Here is a 20,753-nt window from a genome sequence, read left to right as displayed (position 1 = left end):
CATCTGGATACTGCAATTTTTCTCATTCTTATTTACAAAATTAATCAAGCTCTGTCAGATTGCATGGGGATCATGAGTGAACAGTCCTTTTCAAGTCCAGCCACAAATTCTCAGTTGGATGAAGGTCTTGACTCTTACTTGGCCACTCCAGGACATTAACTTTGTTGTTTTTCTGTGTAGCACTGGCTTTGTGCTTAGAGTCATTGTCTTGCTGGAAAACAAATCTTCTCCCAAGTTGCAGTTCTCTTGCAGACTGCATCAGGTTTTCCTCCAGGATTTGCCTGGATTTGCTGCATTCATTCTACCCTCTACCTTCACAAGCCTTCCAGGGCCTTCTACAGTGAAGCATCCCCACAGTTTGATGCAGCCACCCCCATGCTTCACGGTAGGGATGGTGTGTATTTGATGATGTGTGATGTTTGGCTTATGCCAAGCAGCTCAATTTTGGTTTCATCAGACCTAGAACCTTCTTCCAGTTGACTTCAGTCTCCCACATGCCTTCTGGGAAACTCTAGTCAAGATTTCATGTGAGTTTTTTTTTCAACAGTGACTTTCTCTTTGCCATTCTTCCATAAAGCTGTGAGTGGTGAAGCACCCAGGCAACAGTTGTATGCACAGTCTCTCCCACATCAGCAACTGAAGCTTGTAACTCCTCCCAAACTATCATAGGTCTCTTGGTGGCCTCCCTCACTAGTCCCCTTCTTATACAGTCACTCAGTTTTTGAGGACAGTCTGCCTCTAGGCAGATTTATTCTTCCCATTTCATGAACTGTGCTTTTCAATAACCTTTTCAAGGAGTTGCTTGGAGTGTTCTTTTGTCTTTGTTGTGTAATTTTTGCCGGGATACTGATTCACCGGCAGTTGGACCTTCCAGATACAGGTGTATATCTACTACAATCAATTGAAACACCTTGACTCCATACAAGTAATTATGCGACTTTTAAAACCAATCAGCTGCACCAGTGATGATTTGGTGTGTCATATTAAAGAGGGTGAATACTTATGCAATCAATTATTTTGTGTTTTATATTTGTAATTAATTCTAGAGATCTATTTTTACTTTGACATGAAAGAGTCTTTCTGTTAATCAGTGTAAGAAAAAGCCAAATGAAAACTTCTGGAGGGTGGGTGGTGAAGGGTGAATACTTTTTATAGGTATTGTATTTGCCTTGGTATAATTTAAAGTAATTGGTAGAAGGAAATGAGATAAAGTGAAAATATCTTTCATCCAATGGGTGTTGGCCTATTGGCTTTTGGTGGCCTAGAACTGCTGGCTGTAAGGATGGTAGCAGCAGACACCTTTGCAAATTGAAATTCTTTTAAATTATGTTTGATTGGCCATGACCTGAAGGGCAAATGCTGGGTTACATGAAATTCTGCAGATGCTGGAAATCTTGAACAACATATACAGAATGCTGGAAGAACTGAAGAGTCGACTCCAGTAAGATGCGGTGTGTTCAATCACAATGGCTTCTATGGGGTGAACCAAATAATTTTTTTATGATTGCATAAGTATCATGAACTTAAAGTACGGCAGGTCTCCCCATCAGCGAGTTACTGTTTGGGGGAGAAATGGAATTTGCTGATCTTGGTGCAGATCGTGCTGCTGCCCGTATAAGAAAGGCATTGGAGGAGTTGGTGCATGAAGGCAGTATGCAGTCTTACAGTGAATGATCAGCTAAGTTGTTTTTCTTGTGATTGCAAGACCCTGTTGGACATTGTTAATGTGGAATGCTGTGAGTCTGATTCACTGATATATTGGCAATTGGCAGAGACAGATGGCGGGGTGGAGCTGTGTGGCCTCGGTACGACCTGGCTACGAGCCAGGACTAGGCCTTAAGCCACGCTGAGCCTGTTTACAGCTGCCCAGGAGGGAGGTGTCAGAGTCGGTGCTGCCCCAGTGTTTGCTTGGCAGAAGACCAGCTCCCGGATGGCTAGGTGTGTTGAGCTGCAGTTCCTTAGGGAGCACGTTAGGGAACTGGAGATGCAGCTTGATGACCTTCATCTGGATAGGGATAGAGAGGAGATGATAGAGAGGAGATGATAGAGAGGAGCTATAGGCAAGTAGTCACACCAGGGCCTCGGGAGACAGTTAAGTGGGTAACAGTCAGGAAAGGGATGCTAGAGAGTACCCCTGTGGCTGTCCCCCCTAACAATAAGTATTCCTGTTTGAGTACTGTTGGGAGGGGATGGCCTACCTGGGGGAAGCAACAGTACTCTGGCACAGAGTCTGGCCCTTTGGCTCAGAAGGGTAGGGAAAGGAAGAAGGCAGCAGTAATAAGGGATTCTACAGTTAGGAGGTCAAACAGGTGATTCTGCAGACGCAGGAAAGAAACATGGATGGTAGTTTGCCTCCCAGGTGCCAGGGTCCGGGATGTTTCTGATTGCGTCCACAATATCCTGAAGTGGGAAGGTGAACAGCCAGAGGTTGTAGTACATATTGGTACCAATGACATAGGTAGGAAAAGAGAGGAGGTCCTGAAACAGACTATAGGGAGTTAGGAAGGAAGTTGAGAAGCAGGACTTCAAAGGTAGCAATCTCGGGATTACTGCCTGTGCCATGCGACAGTGAGTATAGGAATCGGGTGAGGTGGAGGATAAATGCGTGGCTGAGAGATTGGAGCAGGGGGCAGGGATTCAGATTTCTGGATCATTGGGACCTCCTTTGGGGCAGGCGCAACCTGTACAAATAAGACGAGTTGCACTCGAATCTGAGGGGGACCAATATCCTGGCAGGGAGGTTTGCTAAGGCTATTGGGGAGAGTTTAAACTAGAATTGTTGAGGGGTGGGAACCGAACTGAAGAGACTGGGGAAGAGGAGGTTGGCTCACAAATAGAGAAAGCTTGGAGACAGTATGCGAGGGAGGATAGGCAGGTGATAGCGAAGGGATGCACTCAGACTGATGGTTTGAGATGTGTCTATTTTACTGCAAGAAGCATTATGAACAAAGCAGATGAGCTTAGAGCATGGATCAACACTTGGAGCTATGATGTTGTGGCCATTACAGAGACTTGGATGGCTCAAGGGCAGGAATGGTTAACTAGAGTGGCAGGCTTTAGATGTTTCAGAAAGGACAGGAAGGGAGGCAAAAGAGGTGGGGGCATGGCACTGCTGATCAGAGATAGTGTCATGGCTGCAGAAAAGGAGAAAGTCATGGAAGGATTGTCTACTGAGTATCTGTGGGTGGAAGTTTGAAACTGGAAGGTGTCAACTCTACTGGGTGTTTTTTTATAGACCTCCCAATAGTAACAGGGACATTGAGGAGCAGATAGGGAGACAGGTTCTGGAAAGGTGTAATAATAACAGGGTTGTGGTGGTTGTAGATTTTAATTTCCAAAATATTGATTGACATCTCCCTAGAGCAAAGGGTTTAGACGTGGTGGAGCTTGTTAGATGTGTTCAGGAAGGTTTCCTGACACAATATGTAGATAAGTCTACAAGAGGAGAGGCTGTACTTGATCTGGTATTGAGAAATGAACCTGGTCTCTCAGAAGGAGAGTATTTTGGAGACAGTGATCACAATTCTATCTCCTTTACCATAGTGTTGGAGAGGGATAGGAACAGACAGGTTAGGAAAGCATTTAATTGGAGTAAGAGGAAATATGAAGCTATCAGGCAGGAACTTGGAAGCATAAATTGGGAACAGATGTTCTCGGGGAAATATATGGCAGAAATGTGGCAAATGTTCAGGGGACATTTGAATGGCGTTCTGCATAGGTATGTTCTAATGAGATGGAAAGGATGGTAGGGTACAGGAACAGAGGTGCACAAAGGCTGTTGAAAATCTAGTCAAGAAGAAAAGAAAAGCTTACAAAATGTTCAAAAAACTGGGTAATGATAGAGATCTAGAAGATTATAAGGCTAGCAAGAAGGAGCTTAAGAATGAAATTAGGAGAGTCAGAGGGGCCATGACAAGGCCTTGGCAAGCAAAATTAGAGAAAACCCCAAGGCATTCTACGAGTATGTGAAGAGCAAGAGGATAAGACGTGAGAGAATAGGAGCAATCAAGTGTGACAGTGCAGAAGTGTGTATGGAACTGGAGGAGATAGCAGAGGTACTTAATGAGTACTTTGCTTCAGTATGCACTATGGAAAAGGATCTTGGTGATTGTAGAAATGACTTACAGTGGATTGAAAAGCTTGAGCATATAGACATTAAGAAAGAGGATGTGCTGGAGCTTTTGGAAAACATCAAGTTAATTAAGTCTCCAGGATTGGACGAGATGTACCACAGGATACTCTGGGAGGCGAGGGAGGGGATTGCTGAGCCTCTGGCAATGATCCTTGTATCATCAATGGGGATGGGAGGGTTGCAGGTGTTGTTCCCTTATTCAGGAAAGGGAGTAGAGATAGCCCAGGAAATTATAGACCAGTGAGTCTTACTTCAGTGGTTGGTAAGTTGATGGAGAAGATCCTGAGAGGCAGGATTTATGAATATTTGGAGAGGCATAATATGATTAGGAATAGTCAACATGGCTTTGTCAAAGGCAGGTTGTACCTTACAAGCCTGATTGAATTTTTTGAGGATGTGACTAAACACATTGATGAAGGAAGAGCAGTAGATGTAGTGTATATGGATTTCAGCAAGGCATTTGATAAGGTACCCTATGCAAGGCTTATTGAGAAAGTAAATAGGTATGGAATCCATGGGGACTTTGCTTTGTGGATCCAGAATTGGCTTGCCCACAGAAGGCAAAGAGTGGTTGTAGATGGGTCATATTCTGTATGGAGGTCGGTCACCAGTGATGTGCCTCAGGGTTCTGGGACCCCTGCTCTTTGTGATTTTTATAAATGAACTGGATGAGGAAGTGGAGGGAAGGCTTAGTAAATTTGCTGATGACACAAAGTTTAGGGGTGTTGTGGATAGTGTGAAGGGCTGTCAGAGGTTACAGTGGGACATTGATAGGATGCAAAACTGGGCTGAGAAGTGGCAGATGGAGTTCAACCCAGATAAATGTGAGATGGTTCATTTTGGTAGGTCAAATATGATGACAGAGTATAGTATGTGGAGAATCAGGGGGATCTTGAGGACTTGGGTCCACAGGCCTTACAGCTATATAAGACCCTGGTCTGACCCCACTTGGAGTACTGTGCTCAGTTCTGGTTGCCTCACTACAGGAAAGATGTGGAAATACAGAAAGGGTGCAGAGGAGATTTACAGGCATGTTGCCTGGATTGGGGGGGCATGCCTAATGAGAATAGGTTGAGTGAACTTGGCCTTTTCTCCTTGGGGTGGCAGAGGATGAGGGTGACCTGATAGAGGTGTATAAGATGATGGGAGGCATTGATTGTGTGGATAGTCAGAAGTTTTTATCCCCATGGCTGAAATGGCTAACACAAAGAGGGGACAGTTTTAAGGTGCTTGGAAGAAAGTACAGAGGATATGTCAGTGGTAAGTTTTTTACGCAGAGAGTGGTGAATGCGTGGAATGGGCTGCCAGCGACAGTGGTGGAGGTGGATACGGTAGTGTCTTTTCAGAGACTCCTGGATAGGTACATGGAGCTTAGAAAAATAGAGGGATATGGGTAACCTTAGGTAATTTCTAAAGTATGTACATGTTCAGCACAGCATTGTGGGCTGAAGGGCTTGTATTGTGTTGTAGGTTTTCAATGTTTCTATATTGTGTATGTCTGCAGACTGTCACAGCATTCATGGACTCAAGGTGTTGGACAATGATCTTTTTTGTGTATGAGACTATATTTCACTGATGTATGTGTCTTGTGCTGTGTGGCTGTTGTTACTGTGTTTTGCACCTTGACCCCAGAGTAATTCTGTTTTGTTTGGCTGTATTCGTGGGTATTGATGTATGATTGAATGACATTTAAACTTGAACTTGACATTTCCAGCTGAGACAGTAATAAAGCATTTTGTGTGTGTTCGGCAAATGCTGGATGATGTGATTAGATTGGGTAGCTCCTTTTCAACTTGCATGGAAAAAAAGGTTTTAATGGCCTCCTGTGTTGTAAAATGTCCATGATTATATTATAGATGTCATCAAAATTTCCAAATAAACACTGTTTAAAATAAATGTTTCATCTTTAAGAGAGACTGGTTGTAGCACCTTTAATTGTTTATCAGCTGATATCTGTGGAATTCATTGCCACAGTCAGATGTGGAGGCCAATGCTTTGGATATATGTAAAGTGGAGGGTGATAGGTTCTTAATTTAACAAGAATGTTATGGGTGAAGGCAGAGAATGGGGTTGAGTGTGATAATAAATCAGCCATGATGGAATGGCAGAGCAGGCTTGATGGGCCAAATGGCCTAATTCTGCTCCTGTGTCTTATGGACTTATACAATGTTCACGTTTTGTTTACCTTCTCATTTGTTCTGCACAGGACCTGCAAGAAGCTAGTTAATTTGATTTTTTTTGTCATTGTTGTATGTTCCAATAATTTGTACTTCTGAAACAATATGTATATTAGGCATCAGCCCTGCTTGAACTGGTGCGAACTTGCAGTGAATGTTCACCAGAGGCTGCTGCTCTCTATTATGATGAGATGGCTAACTTGGTTCAGAAAGAAAACCTGGATCCACAAGTGCAGGGAAACTGAGATTAATTTTCTGTTTAATGAATGGACTTTATGTGATTTAACAACTAAATACTTTTATAAGCAATCTACCTGCTAGAGAAACTCAGTGGTCTAATAATATTTGTAGGGAGGAGAGGAATCAAGAGCATTTTGGGTCAGGACTGAGAGGGGCGATAACCATTACAAAAAGGAGGGGGGCATAGTGACATAGGAGTTGCAGGTGTTTGGTGGACTGAGTAGGTGCAAAAGATGACAGGCAGATTATGCCACATGGGAATGGGTGAGATGATAGAGTTGGGAGACCAGGGCAGATGGTTGATAGATGGAGTCAAAGAGCAGATGGAGCAAGGTGGGTGGAGAGCTGGGTGAAGATTGGAGACGGCTGATAGAAGGCATTAAGCAGGAACATATTCCAGTGCTGGAATCTGTTAAATACAGAACATATTAACGGAGACCATGAGGGGAGTGGTGAATGGCAAATGGAACGAGAACTAGACAGGAGAGGGTAGTGAGGAGAGGCAGGAACAGATGAGGAAACCTGTGGGTGAATTATTCCAGACTCCTGGTTTGGCCCCAGCCCAGATTTTGGGTATGAATCACTTCTCCACTAATTCACCACTTCTAACTGCTTTTACTCCATGTCCTATGTTCTAACATCTCCATCTTCCAGCTCCAAATACTTCTCCAGATACGTCCTCAACTAACTTTTTGACTTGACCATCAAAAGATCGGTTTGAGTTATTTTCCTTTATTTTGCCTTGTTTGTAATTATTTTTATGATTTGGCATCTTGAATCCTTGAGAAGTATGGGCTGTTTTAATTTCTACATTTTGATTCTATGTGCAATTGCATCTAATTTTTCAGCCCTTTCTTTGCTCCATGTTTCTTCTTTTAATGGAGAACTGTGCAGCGCAATTTATTCATTAAGGAGCAGAAAATGATATCGGGCATTGAAGAAAGCTTTTGAAGGTAGTTTTGGAGATTGAAGAGGAAGTTATGAGATCCCCATTGATTGAGGCTGTTTCGCTGTACAATGCTGAAGTATCTCTGAGCAGATATAGTTTTACCTTAAGCAACTAAAATAGGCTTGGAATCCTGTTGATGTATAATTACAGAAAATTTCTTAAGTTGGGAATTGTTATAAAGTATAGTAGATAGTAAAGCTGACACCCGCTTTTCCCACCCAAATGATGGTTGCTCTGGTAATGCAAATTTGCCCTTATGAAATTCACAAACAATTCAGATACGGGCTAAAGTTTGCTCTTAAGGAATTTATGTCAGGTGGAGGTGAGGGAGGAATAAATAAATAAACTTGAAATGTGAAAGAAACAAACTTTGTGTAATTTAAGTCACTCATATAGTGGGATAATATGATTTACATATGACATCAGTGCTTCTATTGAGTTGGCAGTGAAAACCCTGTCCCTTCCTTGCCACACATGTCCTTCATCTATAAAACGTATTCTCTGATACATTGAATTGTAGAAAACCGCAGTTGTCTTCGACCTTTACATCACATCCACTAAATCACCATGTTTTTACCCATTGTCCCCTGAACTCCACCAAAACCACCCATGAACCCTGATCCTTGAGTCCCATCACTTTCCCTAATATCCTCACTTTCTAAACCATTCCCTAATACACAAACCTTGTGATTCAGAGAAAATACCTCACAGATGAAGAGCTTGGCAGTGCTGCTCTCTGAGGTGTTTTGCTCACGTGTCCATGGACTAGAGAGGGTGTGGCAAAGGAGGGACTTGGCTGTGATTGCTATTCCAGTTGACATGGTGATGTCATATCCAACTCTTATAGCCCACAGTACTGAGTAACTAAAAAATAAAAATAGACAACATTTGTTGCTTCTTTTGTATGATTCTTGAAGCTAATGTTGGCCTTGGCTATTAAATCAATCTGATGTAATTTTATCATTGCAGATAAAATGGCTTTATGTGAGAAAAAACATTCCTTAAGGACACGTCTCTGCTTATAACATGGGATTCAATGGAAAATGGGGTGTTTACATTACAGAAGATTGTGTAGGGAAACTGCAGTAAGGCAAATAGGAAAGCTCTACAATGGATAGTCAAAACTGCTCAACACACCACTGGCACCAGTCTACCTGCCGTCAAGGATGTGTGTACAAAAAAGTCCTAGAAAATGGCAAACAATATTATGAAACATCACACCCATCTTGTTCGTGAATTGTTTGTCCCTCTGCCATCAGGGAGAAAGCTGCATAGCATCCATGCCAGGACCACCAAACTCAATAACAGTCACTTTCCCCAAGCAATAAGGCTAATCAATACCTCTATCCACTAACCGACCCCAGAATATTCCCACCACCACTACTTTTTCATTCCCTGTCAGTTACCTTATGTTCAGACACTCCTGTACCTAGTGCCACTTTATGGACATACAGTCAACCTATATCTATCTATCTATATATAAAACTATCTTATGTATTTAATTTATTGTGTTATTTTAATCTTATGTTTATTTTTTTGTGCTGTATTGGATCCACAGTAGCAATTACTGTGTTTTCCTTTACACTTGTGTACTGGAAATGGCATTAAACAATCTTGAATCATGACTCTTGATATACATGGATGGTTTTATAGGACTGCCTTCTTATGTGATCGCCTGTGTATGTGGAACAAGTACAAGTGTGAAATTGTGTCCTCCTTTGAGATTTAGCATTACTGAGCTGTGCCACTCTGTGCTTCTCGGTGTGGTAGAACTTTTAAAGACAATAAATTGGAAAAATATGTTGAAGCGTATATAAAGCACCTTCCCCCTTTTGCTCATGATCTAGGAACTGATTGGAAGAAGTGTACTTGATGCTTTTCAAGAGAACTTTGTTGAAGATCTGATACCAGAAATAGATAAGTAAGTTGTGAATTATTGCGTGCTCATGTATGATAAAAGTAAACTTTTGTTTATTAGGGAACCACTTATTCAGTATATGGAATACCATGGTGAGGATGAGTCAATGAATGGCATAACTGATCATTCATTAAGTAATAATCACAAGCAATTCTGCGGATACTGGAAATCCAAGGCAACTCAGCAGGTCAGGCAGCATCTATGGAGGGGAATAAACAGTCAGCATTTTGGGCATAGACTCTTCGGTGACCAGTGGTGTTCTGGAGGGATCTGTTTTGTGACCCCCTCCTCTTGGTGATTTTTATAAATGACCTGGATGAAGAAGTAGAAGGATGGGTTAGTAGGTTTGCTGATGACACAAAGGTTTGGGGTGTTGTGGATAGTCTGGAGGGTTGTCAGAGGTCATAGGACATTGATAGGATGCAGAACTGAGCTGAGAAGTGGCAGATGGAGTTCAACCCAGATAAGTGTGTAAGTGTGTTTTGGTAGGTTAAAATTGAAGACCGAATACAGTATTAATTGTAAGACTCTTGGCAGTGTGGAGGATTAGAGAGATCTTGGGGGGTCCGTGTCCATAGGGCACTCAAAGCTGCTGTGCAGGTCACATGGTGTTTTGGCATTCATCAACTGTGGGATTGAGCTTAAGAGCCATGAGGTAATATTACAGCTATATAAGACCTTAGTCAGACCCCACTTGGAGTACTATATTCAGTTCTGGTCACCTCACTACAGGAAAAAATGCCAAGGAGATTTACAAAGATGTTGTCTGGATTGGATAGCGTGCCTTATGAGAATAGGTTGAGTGAACTTGGCCTTTTCTCCTTGGAGTGATGAAGGATGAAAGGTGACCTGATAGAGGTGTATAAGATGATGAGAGGTATTGATCGTGTGGATAGCCAGAGGCTTTTTCCCAGTGCTGAAATGGCTAACACAACGGGGCATAGTTTTAAGGTGTAAGTATAGAGTGGATATCAGGGGTAAGATTTTTACACAAAGAGTGATGGGTGTGTGGAATGCACTACCGGAGTCGGTGGTGAAAGTCGGTACAACAGAGATTTAGATAGGTACATGGAGCTTAGGAAAATAGAAGGCTGTGCGGTAGGGCAATTCTAGGCTGTTTCTAAAGTAAGTTACATGATCAGCACAACATGTTCTTCATCAGGACACCTCACCAAAAATAATTGTTCTGTGTCAGCACCAGAAACATCATTTGTAAATTGCATTTGATTGGGGAAGAAAGATGTTATGAGACTAAAAAATGCAGTGGATAATCTAAATACAGTCAGGATTTTGTTGCTCTTTCACCTTTTTAAAATGTGTTTGTGCAGTAGGTTGGACAATGTAGTGATTAACATTGCCTTTAGAAACTCCTGGATTGCACAAGCATGATCTAATTTTGACTTCACCTTGCAAGGACTGGTCCATGGTCTGAACAATACTGTCAACTGATGCTGCATCAGGGGCAACTTTGGGATTCTGAATAAGGGGATCATGAGCCTTTCTATTAGAAGTTGGATTGAAACTCACCAAATTAATTTTGTCCAATTTTCTACAGTCAGTTTTATTGACACGTTTTGAATATGTGAAAATATTTCCAACACTCAATGTGTTTTATTATGCTGTTCTGTGCTCCGTATTTTGATTCTTCAGTAAATACCTGCTACCATTGAAGTGCATGTATAACTTGGATGGAGAAGAGAGTGAAGGTGGGATTGTAATCAACCTTCTGCCGCTGTTGTCCAATAGTGTGAATAACACTGGCTTTAAAGGCAAACGGGGACTCAAGAAGTAAGGATTAGCAGTGGTCATAACAGTTTTATTGTAAAACAGTCAAAAGCATAGATTGACTTTGTTTTAAAGAAAATGAAGAACAAAATGTTGTTTATTTGTCTATTTTTAGATGTGTTTCACCTGTGAGTCTTGCTTCCTTTTTCTGTTTCCTGTGGGTCTGTGAAGAGGTGCACCATCACAGAAATTTGGAGGAAATTGACGCCTTGTTAGGTAGGTTTTGAGGGCCTTGCTGGAGTTTGAATAGGAAAAAGATAATATTGGAAAAGATTCAGATTCACTTTTGTTTATTTATCACACATAAATTGAAGCATGTAGTGAAATGCAGTGTTTGCATTAACAATCAACACAGCCTAAGGATGTGCTCAAATAAATAGCACTTGACTTTAGTTGAGGTTGTTTTCCAAGAAGCTGGTAATTTCTTGACAGTCGTATTTCTGCAATTTTGCAATGAACCTACTTTGGCTAATTTTTAAAACAACCTAATTGTCTGTAAATATACCTGTAGGTATAGCAAAACTCTGATAATCTGCTATTTAAATGTTCAGAAATCTCTATGGTTCAGCTTCTGGATCACTAGGTTATGTTTGCTGCATTATTTTTCCTGTTCGCTGGGGCCCCAGTTCCTGCTCACCCCTCAACTTGATCGGTTCACTGGGAAATTTATTATCATAATGTTTAACACATAAAAATGTGAATTTAAAATGTGCGGAGGGGTGAGGGGAGATAGTCTGGAAAATCTGCTGATCTGGCACCAGCAAAGTCCTAAATGTGGTGGATTGTCTGAGCTTTGCTGTAATGAGTTATCTGTTAGTATCAGTTTAACTCATTCTGTTAGGAGTGCTCCACAATAATTTATTTCTCTCTCTGATCCCAATATCTTCATTATCTTTTTTCTCTTTGCTCTGGTTTGCTGCTTTGTACCATTTGCAATTTGTTGCCGTTAGTTGGTAATGCTGCAAATATAAGCACAGTTATTATCCTGTTAAGAACATTAGAGGTTCAAAAATGTAAGTCTCCACTATAGAACTATTTCTGTTATTTAGGCCACAGAGACATGAATGATAGACCAGCTGGTGGGCGTAGTGGCATCAGCGCTGGACTTTGGGGCAAGAGGTCCGTCAGAGCGTCGTGGAAGGAATTCGTCCACTAACTGGAAAAAAATCCGGGTGCGACATACCTTTCTTTCTTTAGTCATGAATGATAGCTTCTCATTATTCCCAGAAAAGCTTGTATTTACACTCAATGGGCACTTTGAGGTACACCTGTACACTTGCTCATAATCGGCCAATCACATGGCAGCAAACTGAAGGCATAAAAGCAAGTTACTCAGACCAAACATCAGAATGGGGAAGTAATGTGATATAAGTGGAAAGATTGTTGCTGCCAGACAGGGCGGTTTGAGTATCTCAGAAACTACTGATCTCCTGGGATTTTCACACACACGGTGTCTAGATCTTACAGAGAATGGTGCATAAAATAGAATAAAATAGAGCATCATAGGAACTCATTCCTGCCTGTGGCCATCAAACTTTACAACTCCTCCCTCGCAGTGTCAGACACCCTGAGCCAATAGGCTGGTCCTGGACTTATTTCCACTTGGCATAATTTACTTATTATTTAATTATTTCTGGTTTTATTTTGCTATATTTCTATTCTATTCTTGGTTGGTGCAACTGTAACGAAACCCAATTTCCCTCGGGATCAATAAAGTATGTCTGTCTGTCTAAATAAAAAAAAAATCCAGTGAGCAGCAGTTCTGTGGACAAAGATGCTTTGCTGATGAGAGAGGTCAGAGGAGAATGGCCAGACTTTTTCGAGTTGTCAGGAAGGCAACAGTAACTCAGATAAAAACATGTATCACCACAGTGCTGTGCAGAAGAGTATCTCTGAATGCACAGCATGTTGAATCTTAAAGTTGATGGCTGAGAGCAGCAAAAGACCATGCATATATACTCAGTATCACTTCATCAGGTACCTAATAAAATGGCCACTGGCTGTATATAGCATGTTCCATGCCTTTGCAATAAGGAGATAAAACTGAAAAGGTAAGGAATAAAACCATCAGGATGTAGAACAAGAAACTTGGTAAGGTGGAGGGCTTTGCATAATTTTTGAGCATAGATTAGTAGAAACAGGGCTAGTAGCTAAGCCACACAGGAGCTGGACTCAGCTGTCAGAGGCCATTTGATACACACACCATTAGGAGCATTTAATAGGTAGTGGGAGCATATCCCCACCACCCCCCTCGGCTATGACAACCTTAAGGAAGCAAAGTAAGTGTAGATCACCATATACTACCCTGAAATTCATTTTCTTGTGAGCATTCACAGTAGGTACAAAGAAATACCCATAGAATCAATGAAAAAAATACACACAATCAAAGATGGACAAACACAAAAATTCACAAGATGTGCAAATAATATGAACTGGTGATAATATACATATTTTCAAAGAGCTACTCAGACAATTATTCTAAATGGTGACCAATGAGAAGTCTTTGTTTCAGATTTAATCCACATTCAATCATCTTTGAAACACAGATTCCATTGGTCTTCTCTACAATGCACAACCAGTAACAATGAGTTCACTTTAAAGTTCCTTCTTCCAGGTTGCTTGGGAAAAGGTGGGGTTACTGGCGCCTTAGAAACAGTTGCTTTGGGCAAATGGGGCTTGTCAGTCATGATTGGCAGCTCATCTAGGAGAACAAAAACTGATCTCAAACATCTGCTGTCTTGCAGCTATATCTATTCATGGGGAAGGTTTCAGGAGTAAACCCTGAGGGAAAAATCTGGCCCTGGAGTCCCTAAGGCAGTCCAATGCTGAGTTCAACACTGACTGGCAACTACTGCGATGCCTCTGGAGGCAAACTGTATCAGTCTCTGCCGTTTCTTTGGATTCATCAGCTCCACGGAGAGGGGGAACCTTCTGCATGACCAACAGCTTGCTCTCCGTATCACTGTTCTGGCTTACGTATCATATAGACAGCTAGGATGAAATGTCCATGGTTGACCCCAGCCAATGGAGGCTTCACACATACTTCGAAAATAAACAAATTTAATATACTTTTACTTTCAAGAGGAAACTGTATCTGGTGAAGCTTGACAGAACTGAGTCGAGCAAATCTGTGGTGGATAAATTTGTTTCTGCAATGTAATTGTGCTGATTTCATTTGTACAGCTTGGCACAAGAGCAGAAATCAATATGAACATCAAAATTGTATTTTTTTAAGTTAATTTGAATGATTCCTCAATCAGTTCCCCTCCATCACCAACTTCTTCCATCTAGCAGAACTGGTCCTCATTCTCAACAATTTCTCCTTTGGCTCCTCTCACTTTTTCCAGGCTTGAGGCCGTGCCTGCCTTTTTGGTGGCTCTGTAGAACAGTCCATGTTCCAAGCCTTCCCCAATAATGCCCACCAAAACTTTGTCCGCTATATTGACGACTGCATTGGTGCTGCTTCATGCACCCATGCTTGAGCTTGTCAATTTCATCAACTTTGTCTCCAACTTCCACCCTGCACTTAAATTCACTTGGTCCATTTTGGACAACTCCCTCCCCTTTCCTGGAAAGGAAAGGCTTATCCTGGGAATACTATTGTCTTTTCTCAATTCCTTTGTCTCCAGTGCATTTGTTCCCAGGATAAGCCTTTCCTTTCCATGACATCAGTGAAGTCTTCCTTCAATGAATGGGGTTCTTTTTTTCCTCTCGCATTGATGCTGTCCTACCCACATCTCCTGCATTTCCCAGACATACCTGCTCACCTCATATTCCTGCTACCTTAACAGTGATAGAGTTCCTCTTGTCCTTACCTACCATCCCATGAGCCTCCACATCCAACTGTTACAAGAGACTCGGGCTTGTACTGTGAGTGTTACTTAAAGAGCGCCTGAGTGAGGCTGGAATATGATGTCAGTCACAGGCTGTGGCAGCCAGCTGTGGACTTAAACAGAGAGAGGGAGAGAGAGGAAAAAAGCAAGCTGTTGGAACTTTAGTTTGTTGCTGTCATTGTAAGACTGGGAGTTCCATACTCTCCCTTGCCCAAAAGGTTGGGTTGATTATCGGCACATAGTGCACAAAGAATGTGTGACTGTCACTTCGTATAATCCGTATGTGTGGATTCAATGGAGTATCCTGTGGTACCACTTTTGTTGGCCCTTTAGCTGGAATCAGGGTGTTAGGTGATAACCACTAGAAGACGATGCTCCTGTGACTGTCACCTGGTGGATTTCAGAATGACTCAACAGACAAGATCTTCGACGATTGTTATTTTGTTTACCCAGCGTGGAACCTGTGATTCTTCGTATCGCCCTCTCTCTGTGGATTACAAATCTCTCTTCCATCATCTATTCTACTTTGCCATCTGAACCTTAAGACTTTAAGAATTGTTCCTAAGCTTAATTGTTTGGGAGCCACACACACACACACATATATACGCATAACACTGTTAACTTCTGTTTATTTCGTTTAAGTTACCATATTTTAAGTAGATACTAATAAAGATAGTGGTTTTAACATTAAAACCTGACTCGATGTATAATCTATTGCTGCTGGTACGTAACACAACACATAATTTTACACAAACTCTGCCATCTCCAAAGGGATCCTACCATCAAATACATCTTTACCAACACCCCCCCCCCCCGACTCTCTGCTTTTCCACAGGGATCCTCTGTGATTTGCTTGTTGCTTTGTTGCCACCCACTAATTTCCCTCCTGGCACCTATCCCTACAAACAGCCAAAGTGCTACACCTGCCCATTCACTTCCTCTCTCACTTCCATTCAGAGCTCCAAACAGACCTTCCAGGTGAAGCAACACTTCACCTGTGAATCTGCTGGGATCGTCTGTTGTATCTGATGCAACGTTCTCTATATTGGTGAGACCCATGGTAAATTGGGGTTCACTTCGTCAAGCACCTCCACTCCAGACTTCCAGTAAGATAGCGATAGTTTAGTCGCTTAAAACTATCGCTCCATTTCATTTCTTACCTCCGCACTCTTTATCTCCTTTCTTTTCACTCCAGGCCGTTAACTTTTTTGCTCTCATACCTGCCTGCGAATATGCCTGTCCTACAATGGCCACAAAGTTCCCTAAATCTGGGAAAAAAGAAGCCTCTATGACTGTGACTGTCTCTGGTTCCTCTGCCGAGATTATCTCCATTTTGGAACAGCACTGACAAGAGATTGTATCTGAACTTCAGTCTGAATATAAGTCTTCTTTCAGTTCATTGGAGTCAAAATTGGATCAAATTAATTCCAAAGAGGAGGATCGTGCTGAACGTCTCTCTCATCTCGAGTCAGCTGCTGAAAATTTAAAATGTCGTGTTCAGCAGCTGGAAGCCGTCTGTTCCAATTTGAATGAGCATAACACCAAGTTAACATCCAAAATAATTGATCTCGAAGGTCGGAGCAGACGACATAATCTATGAATCCTCAGTCTGCCAGAGGCTATCGAAAGTAGTTCTCTTGTTGAACTTTTTTCCTCTTTACTCTGTGAGATTTTTGGGAAAGGTATTCTTCCAACCCCACCCAAGTTAGACAGAGTGCACCGTACATTTCTGGCCAAGCCCGAGTTGGGCTCTGGGCCACACCCAGTAATTCTGTATTTTCATCAATATCAGGTGAGAAACCTGTTGATCATGGAAGCACGTCGGAGAGGAAAATTGGATTTCAAGGGACATTTTATCCATATTGTTGAGGATTATGCTCCTCAAGTTCTGAAGCTGTGTGCGGAGTATAAAGAAGTTATGAAAGAGTTTTACAATCGTGGATTCAGGCCCTCTCTGTGTTATCCAGCCCATCTCCGAATAACTCTTAGTACTGGACACAAAAAAATGGTTTAACTCAGTTACAGAAGCTCAGAAATTTATTGTAAGTCTCCCTGCCATTTCGACTCCATCAGACTCGGTCTGATTATTTAAAATGGCTGATAAGTACTTTTTAAAAATTGTTTTTCTTTCTTTTTTTCTGTTTTCTTTTAAAATTACTGTATTTTTTCATAGTTTCTCGCGGGTAGGCTACTCTGGATTATTACTTTGAGTTAAGTTTAATACTTTTTGATGGAACTGTTTCTCTTTTTATGCAAAATTTTAATTCGTAGTGCATAAGTTCTCTGGTTTTTGGATTGTTAAACGGAGCTTACAATGATGTTAAGAAACTGGAAGTTGGTTTTTCCTCTGAAGAGCTTGTAGCTGTTTTTTGGTAGCTTTCTTGTTCTGGGATTGGGGGAAGGGGAGGGGGAGGGCTCTCCAGTGCCAACACCATACATAGAACCTTTAGTTATTCTTTGCTACTCAGGACATTTTTTTGTTCTGATTCTCTTGTCTTATATTTTTGCCCCAGACTGTTATTTGAATGTTTGATCTTGTTCATGCCTACTACCCTTTATGTTTTTTTAAATGACAATGTTTAGCCTGTTGAATCTTATAAGCTGGAATGTTAAGGGATTGAATCATCCTGTTAAAAGGAAGGTGTTTTCACATCTTAAGCAGTTCAAAGCTTACATTGATTTTTGCAAGAAACTTGTATTCGATAACTCTCATCTTATGTCGGGGGGGGGGTCTCAATCCTTATTAATCAAAATGTTCCCTTTGAGCTTCACAACAAAGTATCTGATACAAATGGTCGTTTTATTATTGTCTCTGGGAAACTGTATAATACTAGGGTAGTCTTGGCTAACCTGTATGCTCCCAATTCGGATGAACTTTTTTGATCTTTTTTCTCTTTATTGTCTGACTTGAGTTTATATTCTCTTATACTGGGAGGTGATTTTAATTGTTGATTAGATCCAGTTTTGGATCGATCATCCTCTGTTCCAAGGCTACCTAGTAAACCTAGCTACCTATCTATTCACTCTTTTCTTTCTAATTATGGTATCTCTGATGTGTGGAGTTTTTTTCCATCCTACTGAGAGAGATTATTCCTTTTTTTCACATGTCCATCATACTTTGACTAGAATTGATTTTTTTTTATGGATAACAAGCTGATTCCATCTGTTCACTCTTGTGATTATCAGAGTATATTGATTTTGGATCATGCCCCAGTTACCCTGTCTATAAATTTTCCTGGTTTCCCTCAAATGAATAAACATTGGCGTTTTAACCCAATCTTGTTGTCGGATAATGATTTTGTAAAATTTATGAAGGACCAGATAACTTTTTTTTTAAACGCTAACACGTCATCTGAAATCTCATCTCAGATTGTCTGGGATGCCATGAAAGCATATTTGAGAGGTCAAATAATTTCATATACTGCGAATCTGAAAAGAAAGACCCATTTGGAGCGATTAGATTTGATCAGTCAGATTAAAGCAACAGACCAACTATATGCCCAGACCAAAAATCCCGAACTGTACAAGAAGCGAGTAGAACTTCAAACTGAGTTTGACCTTATTTCCACTCAACCAGTTGAACGTCAACTTCTTGAAACCAAGAGCCATTTTTACATTCATGGTGATAAATCTGGCAAGTTTTTTGTCAATCAACTAAGACGCTCTAAAGCTAAACAACAGAATACAAAAATTCAAATAGGAAATGGGAACATCACTTCGAATCATTCCGAAATTAATGACACATTTAAGAATTATTATTCTCGACTTTATACCTCTGAATCTTTAAATGATAATATTTCTGGTGAGCATTTTTTAAACTGTTTAAATATTCCTTCGCTTTCTTCCGATCTTAAAGCAAAACTCAATGAGCCATTATCACTAGAGGAAATATCCTCTGCCATTTCTGCACTGCAGTCAGTTAAATCTCTTGGACCTGATGGGTTTTCTGCAGAATTTTATAAATCATTTTCCTCACTGTTTCTGTCTCAATTATTCTTACTTCTATCTGATTCGTTTAAACATGGTAAATTGGCAGCATCATTTAACGAGGCATGTATCATTCTTTTAGGTGAAGATCCGACAGAGTGTTTTCGTATAAGCCGATTTCTTTGTTAAATGTTGGTGTTAAAATTTTGGCTGAAGTTTTGGCTCGTAGATTGGAGAACATGGTACCTTCTATTATTTCTGAAGATCAAACTGCTTTTATTAAAAATTGCCTTCCTTTTTTAATATATGGTGTCTATTTAATATCTTATATTCACCCTCAATTGGGACTCCTGAATGTGTCATTTCTCGATGTGGAGAAAGCGTTCGATTGTGTGGAGTGGAATTACCTTTTTGCGGTTTTAGAAAAATTTGATTTTGGACAAAGTTTTATTTCATGGATTAAATTGTTATATTTGTGTCCTACTGCTTCTGTTTTGACCAACTCTCAGCAATCTCAGTCTTTTAGCCTTAAATGTGGCACCCGACAAGGATGCCCTTTAAGTCCCTTACTTTTTGATTTGGCCATAGAGCCACTGGTGATTGCATTCCGTAGCTGTGCTGAATTGATGGGGATTTGAAGGGGAGGTGTTGAGCATGAAGTTTCTCTTTATGCCGATGATCTTTTACTTTTTATATCAAATTCGACTACTTCCTTACCCTCAATGTTTTTACTTTTTATATCAAATTCGACTACTTCCTTACCCTCAATGTTTTTACTTCTTAATCAATTTAGTCAGCTTTCCGGTTACAAACTTAATTTAAACAAGAGCAAACACTTCCCAATCAATAGAGAAGCATAAGCATTAGTATTTCACAACCTCCCTTTTAAAGTAGTTAACAAGGAACTTCAAGAATCTTTTTCGAGAAAATTTTGCTAATCTTCTAAATTCTACAAAACAGAGTTTGACACAGTGGTCACCCTTGTCCATGTCTCTGGTAGGTTGAATTAATGTTATTAAAATGTATATCCTTCCTAAATTTTTATACTTATTTCAGTCTTTCCCAATTTTTATTTCTACAGCTTTTTTTGATTCGTTAGATTCTATTATTTTGTTTTATCTATAGAAGGGCAAACTTTTATATCGAAACTTTTATACAAGCCATCACGTGACCTCACACTGGCGGGAAAATACATCATCCCATCATCACAAGACCATGACATCACACTCACCAGATACTCAATTACATCATGGTCATGAGACAGTCACAAGATACCAACAGGGTATGTAACATTATAATGACCACTAATAGTGTGTGTATATTCACAATTTAATCCTACCCTAATTATGGGACAATTTATAATGACCATTAATTGTGTGTGTATGTGGCAATACCCAATTTAATCGTACCCTAATTATGGGACAATATATAATGACTATTAATGGTGTGTGTGTGTGTGTGTGTGTGTGTGTGTGTGTGTGTGTGTGTGTGTGTGTGTGTGTGTGTGTGTGTGTGTGTGTGTGTGTGTGTGTGTGTGTGTGTGTGTGTGTGTGTGTCTTGATATGTTTCAGGAGTCATATGACACTGGATCCCTTCCCCCCTCTCTTAATATGGCAGCAATTACACTACTGTTAAAACCTGGAAAACCACCGTCTCTATGTGGATCTTATAGGCCAATCTCACTTCTGAACAATGATCTCAAAATTCTCTGTAAGGTATTAGCTAGGAGGCTGGAACCACTCTTGCCAGAACTGGTCCACCCTGACCAAAATGGATTTGTCCAGGGAAGGCA

This window comes from Hemitrygon akajei, chromosome 19 (assembly GCF_048418815.1).
Source record: "Hemitrygon akajei chromosome 19, sHemAka1.3, whole genome shotgun sequence".
Lineage (NCBI taxonomy): Eukaryota > Metazoa > Chordata > Chondrichthyes > Myliobatiformes > Dasyatidae > Hemitrygon > Hemitrygon akajei.
Note: the sequence above shows the minus strand (reverse complement) of the source record.